The sequence below is a fragment of the Genypterus blacodes genome, unplaced genomic scaffold (assembly GCF_046128005.1).
Source record: "Genypterus blacodes isolate CSIRO-AG114 ecotype Tasmania unplaced genomic scaffold, CSIRO-AGI_Gbla_v1 ptg000067l_1, whole genome shotgun sequence".
NCBI lineage: Eukaryota > Metazoa > Chordata > Actinopteri > Ophidiiformes > Ophidiidae > Genypterus > Genypterus blacodes.
Window position 1 is genome coordinate 11864067 of NW_027466879.1, and position 9331 is coordinate 11873397.

Sequence of the window (9331 nt, forward strand, 5' to 3'; positions counted from 1 at the left end):
AAACTAAAACCAAACATTTGTGCAGAGCAATTGGACGCCTTCACCACAAGAGGCTCTCTGCCATCCTCCATCTGCTCCTGCTTACTCCTACCTTCACTCCTTAAAAATCACTCCTTTACTCCCCCCTTGTTCCATAGAATAAGGCCGGTGTTGTTCAACACATTTCAATTTACTTGTTGCCTGAAGTCCAATTTGTTCTGTATATGTTTATACTGCATCTCACATATCTAAACTGAGTGCTGGGTGCCTCTGCCGGGTCTCCAAAGTGTGACCCTGTGTGTCCGAGGGGACGTGTGGAGTCGTCCTCATAAAGGACATTATGGATGGCAGCGTTTTATGCGGGTCAGTGACCATGGGAACGCTGCAGGTTTTTCATATTACAGCTTGTATTCTGCCAATAACAGAAGTCAACGGAAATAGTAAAATAACAAGTAAACCTGAGCCAAACGCTGAGATTATCCAAAGTGTGTGAGCTTGTGGTGTCCCATACACACCAAAGGAGGCTGTCACGTTAATTCTTGTGGTAACTGGGGGAACTTGTGCTTATTTTATAGGTGAATATGCTGTAAAACCTTGCAGGAGAGGTGTGGCAATTACGTTGAACTGCTGCAACTGCAGACAGGTTGTCTCACTCACATACGTTGCACACTGTTGTCATTAAAGAGGTGCGGAAATATTGATTTTCACTTATTTTTCTGCCGTTACATGGGTAGAACTTCAGTCATTAGTGACATTACAGACATTAACAGGAGATTGAATACAGATTTGACATTGAATTAGCCAAAGCTTCATACTCGGACATCAGCACCCAGAGATGCAGTTTCAGATAGATGTCTTGACTGGGACGCCTTCTACTGGATCCCAGGCTGAATGGAGGAAGTGTTGGATCTGATCGAAGGTCTCATTCAGGAATCCAGGAATCGTGTATGTCAAACTGAAACTGGATCACTGATTGGCAAGCTGATAGAAGAGACTTTCACTCTCGACACTGAATACATTAACTCAGAGTCTGCAGTGTTGCAAACCGCCATGTAAATGTTAGAGCAGGAGACAACACTTAGGTAGATGACTCATCTCTCTCCGTACTTGCCGTGTACTGACCTCTTGCTTGGGGACACAGCAAACAGCAAACGTCCTGCACATGGGACCTCACATGAAGGAACAAAGATATGCACAAGCACAGTAATTAGGTTACAAAGCAAAGTTTGCCTGCCATCATTAATTATTCCATCAATCTGATAAACTCTGGGATCCTCTGGAACCTTCTTTCCATTTAATTAAAGTTTAGAGATTAACTTGGGAAGCCTTGCTGCTGTGTGGACACTAAACAGCTCTTGGCTCGGGGCCAGAGTGCTAAACCGCTGCTTTACAGCCCAGAAAGGAATTGGCCCAGTGCCTCCATCGTTGGTCCCTACGTCTCTGGTGTGTGTGTCACCCCCAGACTCGGTAAAGACATAAAATATTCCCCTTCACCGTGAACGGAATGATGAATAATCTGTTTGTTTCCTCTTTGTGTGTTCTACCACTTCAATCCCACCATGGCTCGGTGACTTACTGCATGCAGGAATGTTTATCCCGAGCCACACAGCTGTGCTAGGTGCCTGATTCACATTATCTTTTCACAGCACTTTAATTTGCAGTTTCGCTGAGGAGATTTACACATTTTCCCCCATTCTGTCCCCCTCTTCATTCTGGCAGGGTGTAAATTCAGTGTTGGCCAGGGAAACAGAGCTCCGACCTCACATTCTGTTGCACTGTCACATATTTGATTGTCTGCATGTGCTCCCGTTTAGCTGAATGCATCGATCACATGCTGACACTGCGAGGATCAGGTGACTGATTCTTGCTGTGATAGTGCGTGTTGTGAATTTATAGCAATAATTTGTTGGATTTATGAATTTCCTGTAGTTCTATAGGGTGCAGTGCTTGACCTTCCCTATGGAGATGGATGGCATCATAGAAATCATAATGAATCAAGTTCTCAATTTCATTTTAACAGTGGAGCAAAAATCCAAAATCCATCCCTTTTGATTAATAACCATATATCCCAAATGATAAATTGAAATATAATTCTTAAAAATTAAAGAACTCATGGACAACTAAAGCAAAAAGGATAAACTTAATCACAAGTAAAAGCTCTGCATTCAAAAGTGTGTTTTCTGCAGTTAACTATTGTTAATGTACAGTATATGGTACATACTTTTACAAAATTGCATATACAATGTTTTCTATGTGCTGCTGAGCATAATAGGAGTTCCTTAAACTTGTACTTAACTTGTACTTAACTACAGTACCTGAGCAAACACACTGAGTTATTTCCTCCTGTGCTGCAGTATGTTACAGTCGGTTGAGGTCCTGATGTGTCTTAGCTTCAGTAAGCCTCACTTACCAAGCACATGTGCAGAAATTTGATCAAACATGGCTCTGTGATGTTGCGGATCAGCAGGTCTCACGGCAGGATCTCCCCTGAGTTAAGTGTGTGAAGAAAGAAGGTTCTCCCTCTCCCACGGCTTGTAATCCCTCTGCTCCAGGAGGTTACTGCTGTGTGTGTGGAGGCATTCCAGACATAGCCACTGACTTTACCCCATTAAACCTCACCAATCACTGAAGACACACAAAGTGAGAGCTCCCTGCATGCCTCCACCGCCACAGGAGCATTACATTACATTACATTACGATCATTTGGTATTTACATTACGATCATACGCTTTTATCCAAAGCGACTTACATTACATTACCACCCTTGGCAGAGAGGGGAGCAATTGAGGGTTTGGTGCCTTGCTCAGGGGCACCTCGGCAGGGGCTCGAACCAGCGACCCTCCAGTTCCCAAGCGGAAGCACTACCCACTGAACCACTGCCTCCCCGATCTCCTTCATGGACAAATCAGAGCATATATGTGCCCAACATTGAGCCGGGACCAGGGACTCCCAAGGAAGATAAAATGCTTTCACCTGGGAGTACTTCTGCGTGCGCAACTTGTACTTGGCACATTGTTTGGCTCAATAATGGAGTGTTTTATCTATATAGTTATTTGTAGTTTCTTGAAGTTGAAGTTTCCTGAAATTGGTTTTAAAATCAGAGCAGAGATCTGAGTGCTGTATGTGCTCCACTCCCTTGTTGTCATGCATCCTATACTTCTTGCCACATTTTGAAGCGAATATATTTAAAGGCTCTTTATCTGGCTGTTGAATTCTAGGTTCAGACTTCTAGCTTGATTTGTAGACACAATTGTTTTCTAATTATTGATTTGTTCAGTGCACTTACTCATGATGTAGTTGATGGCAAGTTTCTGTGTCGCCTGCATGAATTTGTAATCCTCTTTAATCTGATCATGTAGATGTTGAATAGAAGAGGCCCCAGCATGGACCCTTGTGGATGCTCACAGTTCAGTTTCATTTGCTCTGATTCATAACTACCAACCAGCAAAAAGTATCCCTTGGTCGTGTGATGATTTGTCCATGAAGGAGATCGACCACAACCAAACTTGTTGTATCACGATGGCAGAATAACCATTGTGAATTGTAAATTCTTAATTATATTGCTTTCCCGAAACATATGTATATATTTTAGTGACTTTGTGAATGTGGGTGGTAACCTGTAACACAAAGCCCAGACATTCTGGCTTCATGACCGTAGTAATTCAGTCCCCAGCGTCATCAGAGTTGTGTTATGTTTTCTCCTTATGGACCTTATCATGTCATTATCCAGCGAACTGGGCCAAATCCATCATGGTTAGGACGGCGTCAGCATACGGCTGCAGTGCTGCGGGGGGGTGGGGTTACATGTGTTGAGGTCTGTGTTGAGGTCTGAGTCGTATCAAAGCCGGACGTCCTTGTGAGAGCCTGTGTTCTCAGCTGCTGACTGCTGGGTGCACCTGTGAGAGCAAAAAGAAACTCTCCTTCTCCTGCTTCAACAGGCTATAAATCATAGTGCGTGTGTGTGTGTGACTGTGTGTGTGTGCACGTACAGTATGGCGGTGGTGCGTTTTCACTCCGGAGGATATAAAACACGAAGAAAAGCATTATCAAGAGATGGGCCTTTGATTGTGGTACTTTATTCTGAAAGAGGAGATGATTGCGTGGATGTCAGGACGACTGCAGGGAGAATTCATGTAATTTTCTCACTTTCATGATACATCGAGTATACGAATCATTAATGTCTCAATTTATCATGAAATACAAGGAACGCTGTAATGTCTTGTTGATCTTCCTAACTTTCATTATGAAAGGGAGTGTAGATAAAGGAGACAAGATTATATGATTTTAAATACATTAAATCAGAAAGTGGCCTTAATGTTTAATGCTCATATTTCAGCCTTATCCAGCACAGAAAACATAACATCTGACAGAAAAGGAGGCGGTGTTCTTCACTCCAGAGCCACACTAAACAGCAGCAGGACAGTGGGAGGACAAGAACCTATAAACTATAAAACCTAAAGATCATCTTCTACCGGCTGGAGCACATCTCAGAGAGGAATAAATCCACATTCTCCGGTTTGGATTCCATGAAACAATAGGAAGTGATGCCGATGTGCTTTTACGAGTCCATACGATGTCCCAGTGCAGCAAAGGCCCCACGCTCACACTCATTTGAGGCATTTACGGCCCGGCACCTTGACCTGAACTCCTGCTGTGTGTAACAATGGGACCTGATAAAGAAACGTTTAGATGGAGTCTGTGGTTGTTAAAGAATGACTCCTGCTGAATCCATTTCTGTCCATTGTAATAAAATCTACAAATTACTCGACATAAAGAAGGAAAGAGACAAAAAAACTCAGTCAAAGTATTTGTCCGAAGGTCAGCCAAATGTCAATTTATTAACTTTTCTCTCTGCTAAACATAAACCCAAAACTGTTGAGTTGTGCAATGTCAGCTGTCTTACAAAAGAAGTTTTCCCTCCACACGCTGAGCTCGGACGCAGATGAATCACCTCTGTGTTATTTGGTTTGAACTGTCAGGTGTTTACTACGATAACGGAGTCACGCAACACTCCGATCCAGCAACTCCCCCTGTTTCCAAGTGACATTGTGATAATAAAAACAGAACCGCTGTAGCACGTCCAAATGGAAAGAATGGAAACTGAACGGCTTGTCTGTAATTTATAGACAGTATTTCTAAAAGGCTTGTTGCTATAGCAGTGGTAGCGGCAGATGGTAAATATCAATAAATCAAAGGAATAGATGAGGAAAAGGGATGTCGATGGAAATAAATTACAGAGACCCGTTTGTTTTCAGAGCAGATTTGTAGAAACGTTATCTGTGTGCACCTCAGTGACATCAGATACTTGTTCTATGATTTCATTTCATTCTTTCATCTGAGAGTTAACCTGCGTCTGTGATATTATTACAGTTCTGATAAGCATCCATATGTGAGATGAGAGCTGCAGAAATGTTTTGTCATCATACACAAACACTCAAATAGAGAAAATGCTGAGTCAGCAGGTTGTTACATTCTTCACACGTGAATTAATGAATGAATCGATGTAATCAGAATATTGGTGTGAATATCAAAATACTCCATTTAACTTCCACTTCAAGTGAATTTCTATCTGTTCTTGCTCAAGTTGTACTCCATGTCTGCTGTTGCGCAATGTCCAAGCTGCTGTCATCATTTCTGACCAGTCAACTTTGCTCCATTGGATGCACTTTAAAGTTTTTCATCCACTTTTTGCACTATTTTTGTCAACCACAAAATGAAAATGTTTGAGCGAAAACCTTGTGCATTTTCCTCCTGCCAACTTCCATCAGATTTGCTTTTTAATGAGAAAAACATTGTGACAAAATGGCTTCATCTGCTACAGTTAAATGGAAAAACATTTTGCTGGCATTTGTTAAACATTTGCCACGTTTATGCTCTGCACGAAAAAATATTTTGAAGGTTTGAATTGGTGTTTTTTTTTGCCAAACTTTGCTTGGATCGAAAACTAATTTGTGTTATTTTTGCTTTTTAGTCTCTTCCTTCTTACCCCATATCGCTATGAGGCTCCATCTTCACCCGTGGACCTGGAGCTTGTGAAAACCTTATGGGCTCATGTCCAATCACAATCCAATCCAATCCCAAAATGGTCCTGCTGTTACAAATTCTTAATAATAACAAGTATCTATTTTCAGTTCATCTCTTCTCACTGACCTGTGGTGTTGTATAGAATAACACTGCACTTATTAAGTAACTGACTGCAATATAAAGTCACACACACTCTTGAGGTCCAGTTAATGATTCAATAAAACGACACAGGCTCTTAACTCACAGTAGCCAAAGGTGGCGAGCAACTCGGCCGCACACATTATATGCCACAACGTCCTAAATCCCTCCCTAACGACTTTCTCAGTATTGTGGTTGAACGTCTCTGGCTGTCATGTGTGTGTCACAATGGGCCAGTTTGGTTCCTTAGAAGATGCTGGTAACAACACACACCGACCGCAGGCCCTCAATGAAAAACACATTTCTTGATAGACAAACACCAAATAAAAGCCACAACCAAAGCAACCGTAAGAAAGGAGGCTCTGCTCCGTGGGAACCAGGAGAAACCGTGGCCCGTGTGGTCATAATAACCAACCGCGAGTCGGCCATTTCAACAGCTGCTTTTGCTGCGGTTCTTTAATAATGTTGCTTTATATATTTTATGAATTTATTTGATTCCACAGGGAATAGAGCCAAAGGAGACTGTGGACGGGTTTAATTTGACGTGCTGGGCCAAGTTACCGTGTGTACGCACGTACATGTGTATAAGTGAGTGCATGTGTATTCCTAGCATGATTCATTTGTGGTGAATAAAAGCAGCTGTTTCTTTTGAACGGTGGCCAAGAACCCCATGCAGCAGAGGGACTAGACGGTGTGAGAGACCACAGAGTGCAGCGTTACCTAACGTTGTCTGATCGTCGCTGACCGCCGTGTCGCTCTGCACCAAAGGTGACTATCGGTCAGATGTCAGCTCACGCCAGCAGATGGAGTCTTTCTTAGGGGGACTCAACACAAGCAAGCAACCGAGTCCACCTGAGAGGAAACTGAGACGTTCAGGTGCAGACGAGTTTATGAGGCACGAGTATCAGGCTGTTAAAAGAGAGATTCAAAGAAGAAAATGTAAATTTGATGAGTGGTAGAGTTTTATTGTAATCTGCTGCTATTTACTTATTTGAGAAGCCGACACTAAAGTATAACCTTCGCAAAGTCTCTCTTAGTTTACCCACAATCTTATCTCAAATTATTGCACCTGAATAATACGCTCGGTCTTGTACATTGCGCCTAATACGTCGTCATGGCGATGCCTTCTTCCCATGTTATGTGACTGTTTTGTGTGTCTGTGTGTGTCGCAGGTACATGAACGACTGTGAAATAATGAATATTCTTCCAAAAGAAAACAGAAAAGAGGTAAAAATGAGTTCATGAAAGCTTCTGCATTTTAATGGAGGCAATCTAGTGCTAAAGCCTGTGGCAAACTAATCAGGCTGTGATTACATGTATGATTAGGAAAACACAATACTCAGAGAATAATTATGTCATATGTTCATATATCATAGAAATCATAGAAAACAGACCTCCACATGGAGCCCAGGCACCGGACAGATAAGAAGTGTTAAGATTTAAACGGAGGAAACAAGGATATATAATAATGAAAACACAAACACAAAAACCGGACAATGGTTTTGATTGCATATGAATGTAAAGAAGCAAACTGGGTGGATTCAATCAGGACTTAAAACCTCAAGCAAAACATGCTGAGCAGGAGAAGTAAACATTTAGCTCAAAGGCACCTCAGCAGGGTGTCTGATGGTTACTGAATAGCACCTGTGAACATCTCAGTGGTGAGTGGACAATCTGTAGTCCAGGTGTTTTTTGTAATGAGTCATGTTGCTGCTCTGCACCTTCATTCTGTCTTCATCATCTGCACTCAGATTTGTGTTGTGAAGCTGGACTTGGTCTCACCTCAGGTTGGATTTTTCAGGTAACCAATAATAACAATAATGATGACGACGATGATGATGATGATGATGATGATGATGATGATGGTGATGACAATGATGATGACAATAATGATGAGCTTTCCATAAATGGGCACGGACTGCTTTGTAAACAAAAAATATAACTATCAAATATAACTAACAGGCTAACTAACTGAACCTGGGCCGCTACATCAATGGTCAACAGCTGTCAAACTGCTCAATATTTTTTAACTCAAAGGTTTCAAAATAATCTCCAAGGTCTAACTGATCAATGAAAAATCACACTCAGACTCTGACCTCTGACCTCTTTGTGTGAAGAAGCTCATGAAAACATCTTAAATAAGCAAGTGGAACATTTCAGCAGCTGCATCGGTCTGCAACTTCAGACCGATGTTTCCTCAGGAGATTTAAATGTATGTTACATTTGTGTCACTTTTGTGTTTTTGGAGGATTAATTTATGGATACAAAAGCACGATAAAGGTTGAATGATTAATCAGTGTCATGCATCTAAATCCATTGGTTGAGCTTGTGGTCATGGGGTCAAGTCCCAGTGTGAGTCGGGACGTGAACCCTGGTCGGCAGTATCAAAGCTCCCAGTGCTCCTCTACTCATCCACGGTGATGTAATCCCTAAACCTTTTTGCGGTGTACAAAAAAACGTAGCTTTGGCAAAGAAAAACACCTTGTCAGTTAATGTTTATCACTACTACAAATCAGCTGCATATGAATGTAATTCTTAGGAGAAAGACTTGTCAAGGGTCTTCAGCTCTCAGCTCTCTCCGGTAACTTCTCCCTGTAGTATCACTTTAAGCATTGTGGGGGGAAATATGGCTCCAATTTGTATACCGTCGTAGCTTCAGCAAGGCAGCAATAACATTTCCACGCTGCACCTGACATGTGATCAGAGTTTCTACAGTACACAGGCGATTTCCTTGCAAATATAAGAGAGATGGACGTATCTGAGGACAGCTTGTCTTTATTTGACAGGGTTTTGGAGAGAGACGACACTAGGAGAGAGAGTCAGAAGGTCTTATATGCACCTTAACCCTGACCACTAACATCTACACCATATTTTCCATTTTAATACAGCATTTCTCTATGTATTTTCTCTTTATTGAGCTCAATTCTTGATTTTTATTACATTTCTTAGTTGTCTGAATACAACTTTTCTCCTCTTTACTATTGGCATTTACTGCTTTCGGGTGATTTGCAAACATGTGGCGCTGAAGTAAAGTTTCTTGCAGTCTTCACTTAAACAAATCTACACACTTTAATATTGTTATAGTGCAACATAAAAAGCATCAATGCTAGAATAGACGGTCGGGGCAAATGTCTGTCAGTGGATCTGATGGTGGAGGATCATGAACACTGAACATCTGCAGGAGAACATC